General features: G+C 38.1%; 1 long non-coding RNA gene across 1 annotated transcript in view; it reads right to left on the reverse strand.

The window, feature by feature from the left end:
• LOC113925647 overlaps positions 1-14358 on the reverse strand; it is an 81980-nt gene extending 67622 nt beyond the window's left edge. Inside the window, exon 1 of the long non-coding RNA XR_003521014.1 lies at positions 14020-14358. This is a non-coding gene — a long non-coding RNA (uncharacterized LOC113925647). The remainder of the gene's footprint in view (positions 1-14019) is intronic.
• Between the last annotated feature and the right edge of the window lie 1292 nt (positions 14359-15650).

Genomic DNA, 15650 nt, shown 5'->3' on the forward strand with positions numbered 1-15650 from the left:
AACTTCTTCCAAATTCCTGTTAACATTGCTATTTTGACCTTTTCCCATGATTTACAAACATTCTTAATGGCATCTGGAATGGTGAATCCTTTCCAGAAAGTTTTCAGTTTACTTTGCTCAGATCCATCAGAGTAATGGCAGTTTTACCTAATGAAATGTATTTCTTAAATAATAAGACTTGAAAGTCAGAATGATTTGTGATCTGTGGGCTGCAGAATGGATGTTGTGTAAGCAGGCATGAAGAAAGCATTAATCTCACTGTGCATCTCCATCAGAGCTCTTGGGTGACCAGGTGCATTGTCAGTGAGGAGGAATATTTTAAAAGAGATCTTTTCTTTCAAGTGGTAGGTCTCAAAGTAAGCCTAAAATATCCAGTAAACCATGTTGTAAACAGATGTGCTGTCATCCAAGCTTTATTGTTTCACTGATAGAGCACAGGCAGAGTAGATTTAGCATAATTCTTAAGGGTTCTAGGATTTTTGGAATGGTAAATAAGCATGGGCTTATTTCTTAAAATCACCAGCTACATTAGCCCCTGACAAGAAAATCAGCCTGTCCTTTGATGTTTTGAAGCCAGGCATTGACTTCTCCTCTCTAGCTATACAAGTCCTAAATGTCATCTTCTTCCAAGATAAGGCTGTTTCATCTACACTGATTATCTGTTGTTTAGTGTAGCTAAAGATCATTAATGATCTCAGCTAGATCTTCTGGAGAACTTGCTACAGCTTCTACATTAGCATTTGCTGCTTCACCCTGCACTTTTATGTTATGGGGATGGCTGCTTTCCTTAAACCTCATGAACCAAACTCTGCCAGCTTCAGACTTTTTTCTGCAGCCTCCTCACCTCTCTCAGCATCACAGAATTGAAGCACATTAGGGCCTTGCTCTGAATTAGGGTTTGGCTTAAGAAAATGTTGTGGCTGGTTTGATCTTCTATCCATACTATTCAAATTTTCTCCATATCAGCAATAAGGCATTTTTGCTTTCTTATCAGTCACGTATTCACTGGAATAGCACTTTTAATTTCCTGTAAGAACTTTCCCTTTGCAATCACAGCTTGGTGAACTGGTGCAAGACACCTAGCTTCCAGCCTATCTAGGCTTTTCACTTGCCTTCCTCACTAAGCTTAATAATTTCTAGCTTTTGATTTAAAGTGAGAGACATGGAGCACCTAGCTGTCTCAGTCAGCAGAGCATGCAATTCTTGATCTCAGGGTTGTGAGTTTGAGCCCCATGTTGGGTATAGAGATTACTAATAAATAAAATTTAAAAATTTAAATTTTTTAAAATAGGGGTGCCTTGGTGGCTCAATTTGTTGGGTGTCCAACTCTTGGTTTGGAGGGTGTGGTCTTAGGGTCGTGGCATTGGGCCCTGCCTTGGGCTCTGCACTCAGCTTGGAGTGTCTGCTTGGGATCTTTTACCTCTGCCCCTCCCCCTGCTTGTGTGTGTGCATGCACACTCCCTCTTTCTCTAAAATAAATAAGTAAGGGGTGCCTGGGTGGCTCAGTCGGTTGAGCATCCAAATCTTGATTTCAGCTCAGGTCATGATTTCGAGGTCCTGAAATCAAGCTCCACTCCAGCTTCCATGCTCAGTGCAGAGTCTCCATGTCCCTCTCCCTCTGCTCTTCCCTCATCTTGTGCTCTCTCTTTCTCAAATAAATAAAAAAAATCTTTTTTAAAAAATAAATAGAAAGAAAAAGAAAATAAATCTTTTAAAAAATTTTTTTAAAATAAAGTGAGAGACCTGCAACTCTTCCTTTCACTTGAACATTTAGAGACCCTTGTCAGGGTTATTAATTGGCCTAATTTCAATATTGTTGTGTCTCAGAATATAGGAAGGCCCAAAGAGGGGGGAGAGAGATGGGGGAACAAGCTGGTCAGTGGAGCAATCAGAACATACACAATATTTATCAATTTAGTTCACCATCTTATATGGGCATGTTTCAAGATGCCCAAAACAATTACAACAGTAACATCAAAAATCACTGAACACAGATCACAATAACAAATACAGTAATAATGAAAAAGTTTGAAATATTGTAAGAATTACCCAAACGTGACCCAGAGATACAAAGTGAGCAAATGATGTTGGGAGAATGGCACCAAGAGACTAGCTCAACACAGGGTTGTCACAAACCTTCAATTTATAAAAAACATAGTATCTGTGAAGCAAAATAAAATGAGATATGCCCATACTGGCATGCATTATGTGCTTCCTGAGAGTGAAACTCCTGCCATTCCTTGAAAACATCAAACACTTTAAAATACTTCTGGATCTTGGGTGCCTGGGTGGCTCAGTAGGTTAAGCTTCTGCCTTCAGCTCAGGTCATGATCTCAAGAGTCCTGGGATCGAGTCCCGCATCGGACTCCCTGCTTAGTGGGGAGCCTGCTTCTCCCTCTGCCCCACCTCCCACTCGTTCTCTCAATCTCTCTCTCTCTCTCAAATAAATAAAATCTTTAAAAAAAATAAATAATAAAATAAAATACCTCTGGATCTTGTTCAAGCTATTTCTACAGACTGGAATTCCCTTCCTTCTCCTTTCCACCCAGTGAAACCCATTTATCTTCTTCAAATCCAACTCGAATGCCATATCCTCTCAGGACTTCCTTATCCTGTCAGAAATTAGTAATTCCCCCCTGCTGAGCTCCCCAAGCCCTGACAGAGGCACGTCTATTACAGCACTTGACACCATCTGCCTGGATTAAAGCAACTTTGTGTGTGTCATCTCAGTAAATTAGGGGCATCGTAAGGCATAGAAACTGACTTGCTCATCTTCCTAAGTGTCCCATGAAACCTCATAGATTCTCTGAATATTTAGGCTTTCAATACAGGTTGGTGGAATTAAAGCCACTATGTGAAGGAGCAGATGAGCCTCCCAGAGCATCTCAACGGGAGACTTAGAGGCATGCTCATTTGCTGAAGAACACGAGTAGCTAGCTTCCTTGTCATAGGCAGACTCCTCAGCTTCCATCTGCCATTCAATCTTCATGCCCCACTGTGACTTCCCATTGTCTTTCCCCCCCTTCATCCTCTTTACAATATTTTGATATTCTAATTATATGGTTCCTCTTTCATTTAAGGTGACTCAAGTCCTTTTTCAAAGCACATTTGGCAGTGGAGGTTTATTTCACTTGAAATCTCTGGTTAACAAGGCTCATGCCTCACTCTAAGTGGATAGCAAATGGATAGGAATGGGAAGTCCAAAGTGGGAGCCAGCTATTTGTGGACTCACACTGAAGTTTTAAGGACTTTAACAGGAACAATAAGACATCGTGTGCCGACTGATGCAATGCAATCAGAAGCACACAGAAACACCTTTGTGTTATTCTTGCCCAAAAAGCTGAACTTGAATCTAATCGATCCTCTAAACAAACTCCTATTAGAAAATACAAAGGACGATAGATCAAGTTAAATGACATCACAAAAGAGAACAAAGAAAAAAACAAAATGGGGTAAATTCTACAAGACAACTGATCTAGTTTTTGTATCAAGTCAATGGGAAAATGTGAAAAAATATTTTTTATATAGTATAAGAAGTGAGAATAAGTCAGTCAGAGAAAGACAAATACCGTATGATTTCACTCAATGTGGAATTTAAGAAAGAAAACAGATGAACATAGGGGAAAGGGAAAAAAATAAGAAAGGGGGGCAAACCATACGAGACTCTTTAACAATAGAGAACAAACAAAGGGTTGATGGAGGGAGGTGGGGGGGTTGGACTAGATGGGTGACGGGGCGCACTTGCTGTGATGAGCACTGGGTGTTGTATGTAAGTGATGAATCACTAAATTCTACTCCTGAAACCAATATTACACTATATGTTAACTAACTAGAATTTAAATAAAAACTTTTAAAAATTAAAATTAAAATAAACAAATAGCAAGAAGAAGATAGAAAGCAGTGTCAAAGAAAGAAGGAAAGAAATAGAGCCTCTGGAAGGACCTGCCTATTGTGAAAAGGGTCTAAGAAGCTACAGGAAACAAAGAACACTTCTAGAACTCCTTGACTCAGAGACCCTGCTTTCCCGAGCTGTGGCCTCTGAAAGCAAAGTGATATATGATCCCTAAGTTTTTCCAGACTCTGCCACTTATCTTCAACAATTCTACCAAACTTTCTGCACTTTTGTTTGATTTTCTGCAAAACTAAGAGTGCAACCATAGCTAGTGGAATAAGGGGAGAGCAAGCTTTTCAGTATACCCAACCAGTCCTCAAAACAGGTGACAACTCGCATCACTCAGAGTAAATGAAGTAGGGGCCTAATTCACTGCTAAGAAGCCAAGAACAGCTCTCTGGACTTGCCTCACTGTGTAACTGAGAAGTTTCAAAAAGAAACAAAAATTGCGGCCGCAGAGGACTCCAAAAAAGGGTTGCCCATTAACTGAGCATCCTATTAAAAAATGCAATGTCTGCCTTATTGGCAGCTTCCTGGGCGCTAGTGATGTTCCAGTTTGCCATGTCCTTCATTAATTTTCCCATGATCTACCTGGATGCCAATGCATGTAGCTACAGGAGAATGATCAAGTTCTTTTAAAAAGGGAGGCTTTCAGTCTTCCATCCTCAGATGATACTAAGGGAAGTTCAAGTATCTGCCCTATGGTTTCAAGTGGAAAGTAGCAGAGAAAAAATACATCAGCTAAAGTTGCTGGGTGACATGAGACTATTTAAAGCTGTTACTATTTGTAGGTGTGGCTGCCAGGCATCAAAACATCTAAGCACAGTGGCTCACAAGACATTGTAATGAGGTAGAAAGAGTAGTCAACTCAGGATTTTGCCACTAGCGGGACGTGGCTCAGCAACTTCTCTGAATCACAGCTAAAACGGAAATCATACAGCCTGTCTCATGGAAATGAGGCAATGTAAGTGATGGCATTTTGTAGACTCTAAAGCACTACCTAAATGTTAAGAATCACTACTACAAGGTTTGTTGCCTCCTGCATATTAAATAGCAATCATGGGGGCGCCTGGGTGGCTCAGTCGGTTAAGCATCTGCCTTTGGCTCAGGTCATGATCCCAGAGTCCTGAGATTGAGCCCCATGTCTCCCTGCTCAGCAGGGAGTCTGCTTCTCCCTCTCCCTCTCACTCTCCCCCCTGCGAGTACTCTCTCTCAAATAAAATCTTTTTTAAAAATAAATAAATAAATGAGTGGCAATCATAAAGATGTATTAGGATTGACCATATACCAGACAGAAAGTCAAATCCCTACAAGTCTAGCTGCCAAAATTCTCAAACATGTTATACATTCCTGGTGTATGGATTCAATAATGTGTCAACTATGATTAAACTTAACAAATCATGTGTTGTATTTTTTTCCTTTTAATTAAGTAGGCTTCATGCCCAACTCATGACCCTGAGATCAAGAGTCATACGCTCTACTGATGGAGTCAGCCAGGAAACCCACACTTAACAAATAAAATAACCTATCACACTGATGAGCAGAATATACATACTATCCTTTGGGGTCCCCATGGACTGTTAATTCTCTGAAAGACAAAGGGTACATGCTCATTTCTTCAATCAAATGAAAAAAGATCAAACCGTGTAAGTATGCCAGCACTTAGACTCAGTAAATTAGGACGCTAAATTTTTTTTATTCTACCAGCACCTTTTGCTAAGTGTTATCAAAAACCAAGTCAAAATTTACCCAGTAAATTTAGAAAACCCTCTTTTTCTTATTCTACTATTTAACTGCATTTTCCTTTAAAATAATATCACCTGAATATATTAAGTACCTATTATGTGTCAGACATTGTTCTAATTTCCCACACATATTAACCTGTTTGTATTGTACATATTAACTATAAACAGTTTTCACAACTATTTTAATTAACTTGAAAAAATTTTCTCTTTATCACCTATATTTTGTTTTATGTATGCTTTTGCCAGTTCTGATGATGAATGAGAGATGTTCTCATCTACTACCAAAATGGAATTCCACCCGAGTACAATGAAATGACATATTTAAATAAACTCCAAAGGACTACAAGTTTATCGCAAGTTCTCTGTAAAAGCTAAAACAACAATTTATCCCTATTATGGTATGTAAATTAGTTAATAATACATATTTTTAATCCAATTTCCAAAGTAGAAAAGTTTAAAAAACAGTTATTTTCTTTATATAAATAGTATAAATACATTCAACTTCTAATGATTCATAGTAGTTATAGTTTCTCTTCCAGAAACTTAAAAATCTATGAGGAATTCTCTATAGCTTAAACTCCAAAAAGATAAACCATTTCCATCATGTTTAATTTTCTAATACATATCTCTACTGAGATTAGTCAGAGGTTCAGAGTAATTAAAAAGAGATGGGCAAATGTAGATGATTTAAAATATTGACCAAAGTCAAGAAGTGGATTCTACACCTAACAAAAAGCAAATAAAAAGTATCTCATTTTTCAAGGTGCAAACTTGCAAAGTTTTGATCAGAGCATTTAAGGACTCGCTACACCTGCATGCTTATGACAATCCCCTACTCACTGTTCACCTGGCTTCTGTCACAGTCAACAGAGTGGGCAGAAAGATGTGGCAGGGCCCCCACAGCTCCCTGCATGAAGGCTGCTATAAACAGGGAGCTGTAGATCTTTCTCCAAAAGTTAAGCAGCCATTAAGAAAGACACAAAGCACTTGGTAAACAGTGTGCTTAGCAGGTTCCATGTAATTATGTCAATTGTTTCAATACCCTCTATGCACAGTTACTGTGTATTTCACAATGAGGAAGTTGAGGCTTAGATGGGTCAAGTTCTTTACTGAAGGTCACACAGTAAGGGGCAAAGAACAAAATCAAATGGAAGTCTGATTCTAGAACCCAGTTTCTGAACCACTTAACACGGTATTAACACTTAACACTATATTGCCTGAGTGTGACAAGCTCCAACATAGACAATTATACTTTGGGTATCAACTGCCTAATTTGGGTTACTTATGCATCTTATTTTATAGAATAGTGTATGTTGCATACAGAGGATTACCCATCTTTTGAGATAATTACCCAAAAATAAATCTTTGAAACTCTGTGGATTTTGAAGTATGTGTATCAAGGAATATGTTTATCCCAAGCTTTGATTACTCTTATAAGCAGTAGCAACATAACCTATGTATTAGATTATTCAGTTATCATTTAAATTCATGATAACCAGCTCTAACAATTCTAAGCAGCTCTGTAAGAGTCTTGCTAAATACTTGTGCTGTTTTCCCCATACTATTTTTAAAAGATTATCTTAATTTAGAGATTTGAGTATCACGTTGTAGGTTAGGAAACTAGGTAGGTCTGTTCAGCTCCATCACCAAACTCCTCCTAAAACATGAAGTAGTTCTGTTTAAATACCCTGGACACTAAGAGATATAACTGGCAAAATAAGGGGTGTGTGTTTATTTTATTTATTTATTTGAGAGAGAGCAAGCGAGAGAGAGCACAAGCAGGGGCAGGGGCAGGACAAGCAGACTCCTCACTGAGCGAAGAGCCTCTCACTCGGAGGACTGGGAGATCATGAGTCAAAGACACTTAACTGACTGAACCACCCAGGTACACTGTGTGTGTGTGTGTGTGTGTGCCTTTAAAGTGAATTCTAAATCATATCATTTTCAATGTTATTTAAGAACCAATGTGACAAAATTTCCAAGATAAAAATAAATCTGCCTAAGTAATTGTTTGCTTTTTAAAAAGCATTTATTTATATACTTTACTATCTGCATAGCCAATTCATTATATACTTGACGTCTTCCTCAAGTTCTAAAATTCCTGGTCCATCCCTTATACCAGCATGACGCAAATTCCACGGTAGTCTGTGCTGGGCGTCAAATACAAAAAAGAAACCTCTGTTCTGGTGGTAGTTGCAATCCTGAGTCCATCTTTAATTCTCATTATCAGTGCCCTCCTGAAAACGATGACATTGGTCAACTGGCCTACCCATTACTGTGACTCTAGCTGTTTACCTCAGTGATGAGTTTCTCTATAAAACCTTTAGATCTAGAATTCCAAAATTGGAAAAAATCATAGGGATCGTCGCTACATACCAACCTGCTCATTTTATAAAAGAAAAGCCGATCGTCGCTACATACCAACCTGCTCATTTTATAAAAGAAGAGCTGAGATAGAGAGATATAATTTGCCTAAGATCACTCCATTTATAAATTTGATTTTGATGCTAAGATTGGTGGAACAGTATAAGAACTAAGCTGAGGCAAAAACAATCAGCTCTAGAGCAGCTCAAATTTAGGAAATTCTATATTATTAAGAGGATCAGTGGGTGGATTTTAAATCTGGTTCCATCAGTCTCTAACCTTGGGCAATTCATGTAAATTCATGAAATCGCAGGATGCCTGGGTGGCTCAGTCGGTTAGGCATCTACCTTCGGCTCAGGTCCTGATCCCAGGATTCTGGGATTGAGTCCTGAATCGGGCTCCCTGCTCCACGGGGAGCCTGCTTCTCCCTCTCCCTCTGCCTTCCTATCTCTGTCTCTCATAAATAGGTAAATAAAATCTTTTAAAAAAAAATTCGTGAATCTCAGTTTCCTATTCTATAAGGTAAGCAATCAATTACTCTTGAAATCTCCTTCAGCAAATGAGGAAGGTGAACAGATTTACTCCTGATTGTTAAATACAAAAGAAAACTTAAAGTAAACACTAGATTGGAGACATGAATTAGAATAGCTAACATTTACTGATCATTTACCACGTTTCAAATAGTGACCTAAACGTTCTATATGTGTTTATTTTATGTAATCCTCACAACTCTGAACAGATTCTACTGCCATACTAATATTGCTTGTGAGGAATTAAGAGGTAGAGAATTTAAATAACTCAGCCAAGATGTCACCTATTAAGTGGAGCAGTAAGGATTTCACCTCAGGTTTTCTAACTCCACAACAACGCTTGAATACTGCACTACCCTTCGGATAACTCATTTTACTGTCATATTTCTTAACTAGTCACTTTTCTGGACTTTTTTTTTCTTTATCTGAGAACAAACGTGCTTCTCCATGACTCCTGATAAAATCCAATTCCTAGCTCTGTGGGCAGCCATTCACTCTATTTCCGTTCCCACTGGCATCTGTAAATTAGCCTCTGGTAATTATCTGTGTAGGAAGCAGCAGGAAGTGTACAGAACAATGTAACTGCTGGTCAGATTCCAACATGGGAATTTAGCATTCTTGAGTCATCAATCAACCAACCACAGGCCAACTTGAGGATGTATTTGCTCAAGCTATAAAAATAGGCTTAACTGCATAGCTGTGGGCAAATACACCTTAGGAGACCTGAAACAGTAAATCCTCAATCTGCGAGAAAGAACAGGTGTTCACACCTTGCCCTCAAAGACAATTGGCTCCCACTGTGCTTGACCAGATGGTGAGTACAATTTGGGGGCATCTGTCCTCCCTTGAGAATGTACTGTCTTCAGTTCCAGAAGTCATACACAGGGACTAGAAATGTAGCCCTAGACATCAGTTTCATTCAAAAGTTAAGATGGAGCCTCGGTAGGGGGAGAATAACTTCCTACAAGGCCTAAAATGTTACAATGTCGCATGTCATTACAGTCCTGTGCTGTGGAACACTCACTCTATTTTCTTTTACACTATTTCTATTTAGGGCAACTGGAGCAATCTGGGAGAAATAAAACTAGAACCACCCAAGAGAACAGGCAATCTTGGGCTTTAAGGAGGGGTTGGCAAACTACAGTCTGTTGGCCAATATCCCTGCCATCTGTTTTTGTAAATAAAGTTTTCCTGGAACTCAGCCACATCCATCTGTTTACATACCATCTCTGGCTGCTTTCATGCTACCACGGCGGAGGAGTTTCGGCAAAGGTCAAAGGACATGTAAAGACTACAACATGTATTATCTGGCTCTTCATAGAAAAAGTTTTCAGCCAGAGGTCTGGCTGAAGGCATGATGAGTTGGAAATCTTAATGTACTTACATTTTTGGAATTTTCTTAAAAGAACCTATCTATATATGAAAAAGCAGAAGTGCTCTGGTCCTGTTAGCCATTTTATCTCACTTACGAAGCTGTGACCTAGCAATCTGGAATCAACCCATTTTACCACAGTTCCATTAGCAGAGGATTACTGTGCTCTTCCTGTAACTTAATACTTGACCATCAGAATGACCATCAGAATTACCTCTAACTCGAGTTAGAGGTAACTCCTGATAAACTGTACTTATTGAATAAGATAGGAAGGGAAAGAAACAGTGCCAGGCACGATGAACACATTTGTGGACACTGATGACACACTTTATTTAGTTCACAGCTATGCCTAGGTCTGGCCATATTACTCTCTTACAAAGTACATCAAAATAGAAGACCATGTAAACCCAGTCTCCTCTGGAGTCTAAGATCAAGTCCTAAAAGTGAAGAACAGCAAACATGACTGATGCTTTGGTCTAAGTAGAGATGGGAGACAGCTTCAAGGAAACAGCACTTAACAAATGTGAATCAAAGAAACAGCATGTAACATAAGTAAACCAGGTCTTGAGAGAAATGATGGTTATAATTTTCTACTGGGGCTCTAGTCTTCCTTTGTACTCCCATATTTCAAAGTACCTGTCTCTTTTATTCATGAATGATCTTGGGATTCCACTAAGTACCAACATAAATTAGAGTGATAGATCACTAAGGGAAAACCTAATTAATATTTCAACTTCAAAACAGTAGACTCTTGAAATGCTGAAACTTAAAAGTTTACTGAAGCACAAATTTGTATTGCATGCTTTGTAAAACTGGTGAACTGAAATGAGTCATTTAAGTAATGAGTGAGCACAGCTGACAGCCCAGCTCCCATATCTCAAAATAGCTTTATAGTTCTCTGTTCACCTTCTCCACGAAGCAGCATTCATAAAGTGATTATAAAAATGGTGCCCCAAGGAAAACTACCTGCTAGGGCTCATCATAGAGGGGGGAGGAGTAAAAAAGGTTAAAAAATGAGAATTCTAAAGCCACAAAATAGAAGGCTTATGAGTACATGCTATATAATGATAAATGTCAAGGGAGGGAGCAGGAAGGGATGGGTATAAAGACAGGAAGAACTTTAGTGGTGGTACTGTATACTCTGGGACTTGTAGCATATCGTGTATACATTGGTTCAAAGTATCAAAAATATGAGCAGTGGGTTTTGGATGACTTCATGGTAAAGGAGAACATATACATGATTATCTGTTAGATATCTGTCAGATATCTGTTTGGCCAGATGGTAATGGATTGCAAGCAACTAGATGGGAAAAACTGATGTGAAAGGAGGTTTGGAGAGAAGTCTGTGGACACAGGGCATGGATTATTTGTATCCCATATAACTAGAGAAGTCTGTGGACACAGGGCATGGATTATTTGTATCGCATATAACTAGATTATCTGTTAGATGGGGAATTTAACCATAAATTAAATGCACAGACTGGGGGCAACTGCAATCTCTGCACACTGTATGTCAGCATACAGAGAAATTTGAAAGGATTGGGCACATTTTACAGTCAACAACAACAAAAAAAAATAGCATGAAGGCTATATGGGGCTATACAGCAAGGCAGTGAAAGAAATTGTCCTTCTGAAAGATCAAATGAAGAGCAAATATCAAAGTTATTCACTACAGAATCCAGCAGGAAACTTTAAGCAACTATTTAGCATTCTCAATAAAATATTTTTAATTTCCACTCTAAGAGTATTACTATAGGGAGAGAGCAGGTCAGAATAAGAAATTTAAAATGTGATGAAATGTAACGGGATGAGATGAGGAGATGGACTAATGCGGAGTTAGGGTTCAACTTCTGAGAATTCACTGGGATGTTATCTGCTTATCAGTTTTCATTATTTTTATTTATTATTACTAATATTTTCATGTTTTTTGATGAAAACATGTATGCATTTTGGGGGCACATGCCAATTACTGGGCCATAAAGTATGTGCGTATTTAATGTTAGTAGATACTGTCAATTTCCAAGTGGTTATACCAATTTACAATCCCATCAGAAGTATATGACATTTCAAATTGCCCCATATCCTTGACAACACTTGACCTTTAGTCTTTTCCAATTTAGTCATTCTGATATGTATGCGTATATGTGTGTATCACACTGTGATTTTAATTTGCATTTCCCTGATGGCTAGTGAATTTGACCGATGTTTCTCACAATTCAGACATGCTCTTTTGGGTTCACATCTTTTACCCATTTTCTTTGGTCATCTTGCCTTTTTCTTATTAATTTGTAGATGTCCTTTTATGGACACAAGTCCCATTTGAGGCTTTCCCTTTCACTTTCTTAATCTTTCTTTTGAATACTTTCTTAATTTTAATGAGCTAATTATCAATTTTTCCATTATGGTTGGCCCTTTCTCTATACTATCTTGTGTGCCATTAAGAAATCTGTCCTAGGCGCACCTGGGTGGCTCAGTTGGTTAAGCATCTGCCTTCAGCTCAGGTCATGATCCTGGGGTCCTAGGATCGAGCCCCACGGGAGTCTGCTTCTCCCTCTCCCTCTGACCATGCCCACCCCCTGCTAGTGCTCTCGCTCTCTCTCAAGTGAATAAATTTTTTAAAAATCTTTAAGAAATCTGTCCTAGGCCTCCTCTGCTCAAATTATAAAAATTCTATTTTTTTCTAAGAGCTTTATTGTTTTACCTTTCATATTGAGATCTGTGGATTCATCTAGAATTTATTTTTGTGCATCATTTTAGGTAAGGGTTAAGATCCATTTTTCCATACTGATATCCAATTGAATCAACACTATTTATTGGCATTGCAAGGGAGGATCTTTGACCATCAATTTGGTCACCTATGTATGTGTCATAATTGACAGCTTTATGATGTTGAGTCTTCCTAGCCACTTGTTCTGACCTAAGGCTAGTCCTTGTAGACCCAGAACATACTTAGTGCAATATTTAGATCATGATGGGAGTTTATGGAAGCCATGTGGCAAATAGAGTTATGACTTAAGTCCCCACATAGTCCAATTGAATAATAGTTTCTAGGTATATGGTTGGAATAGATATACTCAAGCAACTGACAGAACATCCACACTGGCTTCCTGACCCATTCAGTAAGAATTATTATGCTAAAAAAGGCCAAGTGGAAGCCCCTGGATCCCCCCAGCCCTACCAAAATAATAAACCAAAAGTAACACTATATATCCAAAGATGGGAAGATGGCTTGAGGTATGAAACTTTCCCAATTCATGGGTAATGGTTGATGGTTTGGCCAGATGGTAATGGATTGCAAGCAACTAGATGGGAAAAACTGATGTGAAAGGAGGTTTGGAGAGAAGTCTGTGGACACAGGGCATGGATTATTTGTATCCCATGAAAATGCTAATCAAAAGACCCTTTCTGTGAAGTTGTCTCTCAAGGTAGAAGCCTAATAAAAATAGTTCTTATGAAAAGCTCAGTAAGGAAAATAAAGTATAGAAAGGATAAAAGTAAAGAAAATTAAATATGTTTTTTTAAAAACTTTGAGAACATAACGGTATAAGAAAGACAAAAGTAATTATTGTGTATATTGTATATATTGTATACTATAACATATAAAGATATATATAAGACAAACAAAAGTAACTATATACACTATATATACATTATATAAAACTGCAACTATATATATACATACATATATTATATATTTAGTTACTTGTTGTCCATTAAACCAGACCCTCTCCATTTTAAATTCTCCGGAGTTTAAGTCTGGCTTTTCAGGTGAGGCACGGGATGGGGGGCTGGGGAAGCAGTGAGCCTATATGACATAGAAAATTCAGGTAATCCTCCCACACTGTTTTTAGCCCCACAACTCAACTCATCCTCCATGGTACCTGTAACTACTAAATCCTGAATAGGTCTAAATTCTCATTAGCAGCACTCGGTTTCCATCTTGTTCTGTTTCAATCTTTCAAAAATTTGTTGGCATCTCCCACCCATTGTTGCCTCTTCTCCCATTCTCTAAAATAATCTTATGGTTCTACTTAATTTACAATCAATTTAGTGGGAATTGGGAAGGGCAGAAAGATAATGTCTTCAATCTATCATTTAACAGCACTCCATTCTTACCTTTTTGATCACTTCCTTTTACCAAAGGTACCTTTTCCTCTGCGCAGTTCTTTCTCACTACCATAGTCCTGTTTGTTCCTCTTCTAGCCCATGGAGCCAACTCTCCACCTCCATTCTTCCCTCATCCCATCAATCTTGGTCTCCTATTAACATTTTTCTGTGAGAAACATCCTGGACATCAGATTCAGAAAAAGAATAGACCAGACAAAGGAAAGCTGAGTGTATTTTGAATTTGGTGATGGTTCTCTGAGAAGATATCAGATTCCTTTCCTTTACAGGGGGCTGCTTCTCAAAATCCTAGGGAGAAAGTCTGCTTTGGTTGCCATCCCATCCTTTCTACAGGGCTCCAGGTCACAATTGAGTCCACTCAGCTTATCATTCCTGGAATGTTGAAGTCTCCAAGGTAACCATGTCCAAAGGTTCTTACTTCTTTTCCTGGTTTAGCCATTTAATAAAGTATTGAGGCCAGAAACTTTTCTGTAATTCTCTCTGAAATGTCTTATTTCTCTGGAACATTATACTAATCTCATCATATATCACACTTAAATTTCTAAAGGGTTCTTTGCACATGTATACTACACAGTACCTACTATATACATATATGTACATATATATACATATCCTATATTCACTGCCCAGTTGCTCTCATCCAGTTTATGCCTTTAAAACCATATCTATGCTGCTGACTCTCTACTCCCCATTTACACTTGATTGTCTAACAGGTGTCTCAACATGACCCAAACCAAAGCCCTCAATTCCAGCACACTTCCTCCAACCCATTCCTCTCATAATCTTCCCATCTGAGTAAATTAGTCAGCAAAGTTATCATTCAGATTTTAAGAAGAGATAGTTTCCCAGAAAAACAAAAGATAAACAGGTTTGTCACTACTAAACCAGGCTTACAACAAATGTTATAGGGACTTACTCAGAAAAGAAATGGCCATAACCAGACAATATGAATAAAAAGATGTAAAATATGGCAGCATATACATAAAATGTGGAGAATGGAGTAAGGAGGGAAGATATGGAAAAAAGAAAAAGAATCCCTTTTCTGTTTTTCTTTTTTTTTTTCCAGAGTCTGTCTGAACTTAAATGACCATCAAATGACTATGGACTGCTATTTACTTAGGATATTATATGTGAACCTCATAGTAACCACACACCCAAAACCTATGATAGACACATAAAAATTTTAAAAAGCCAAAAAAACACTATAGATACCCACTGATCACAAAGAGAGCAAGAAGAACTACAAAAACAACCAGAAAACAAATTTTTTAAATTGTGATATGTACATACCTGCCAATAATTACTTTAAATGTAAATGGCCTGAATACTTCAATCAAAAAACATAGAGTGCTGGAATGGATATAAAAGAAAAAAACAAGACCTTTCTGTATACTGCCTACAAGAGAATGACCTCAGACCTAAAGACACATTCAGACTGAAAGTGAAGAAATAGAAAAATATTCACCATGCAAATGAAAGTGAAAAAAAGCCAGGCCAGTAATGCTTATATCATACAAAATAGACTTTAAAACAGAAGACTGTAACAAGAGACAAAGAAAGGCATTGTATAATGACAAAAGGATCAATCCAACAAGAGGATTTAACAACTGTAAATATCTACA

Source organism: Zalophus californianus, chromosome 2 (genome assembly GCF_009762305.2).
Source record: "Zalophus californianus isolate mZalCal1 chromosome 2, mZalCal1.pri.v2, whole genome shotgun sequence".
Taxonomy (NCBI): Eukaryota; Metazoa; Chordata; class Mammalia; order Carnivora; family Otariidae; genus Zalophus; species Zalophus californianus.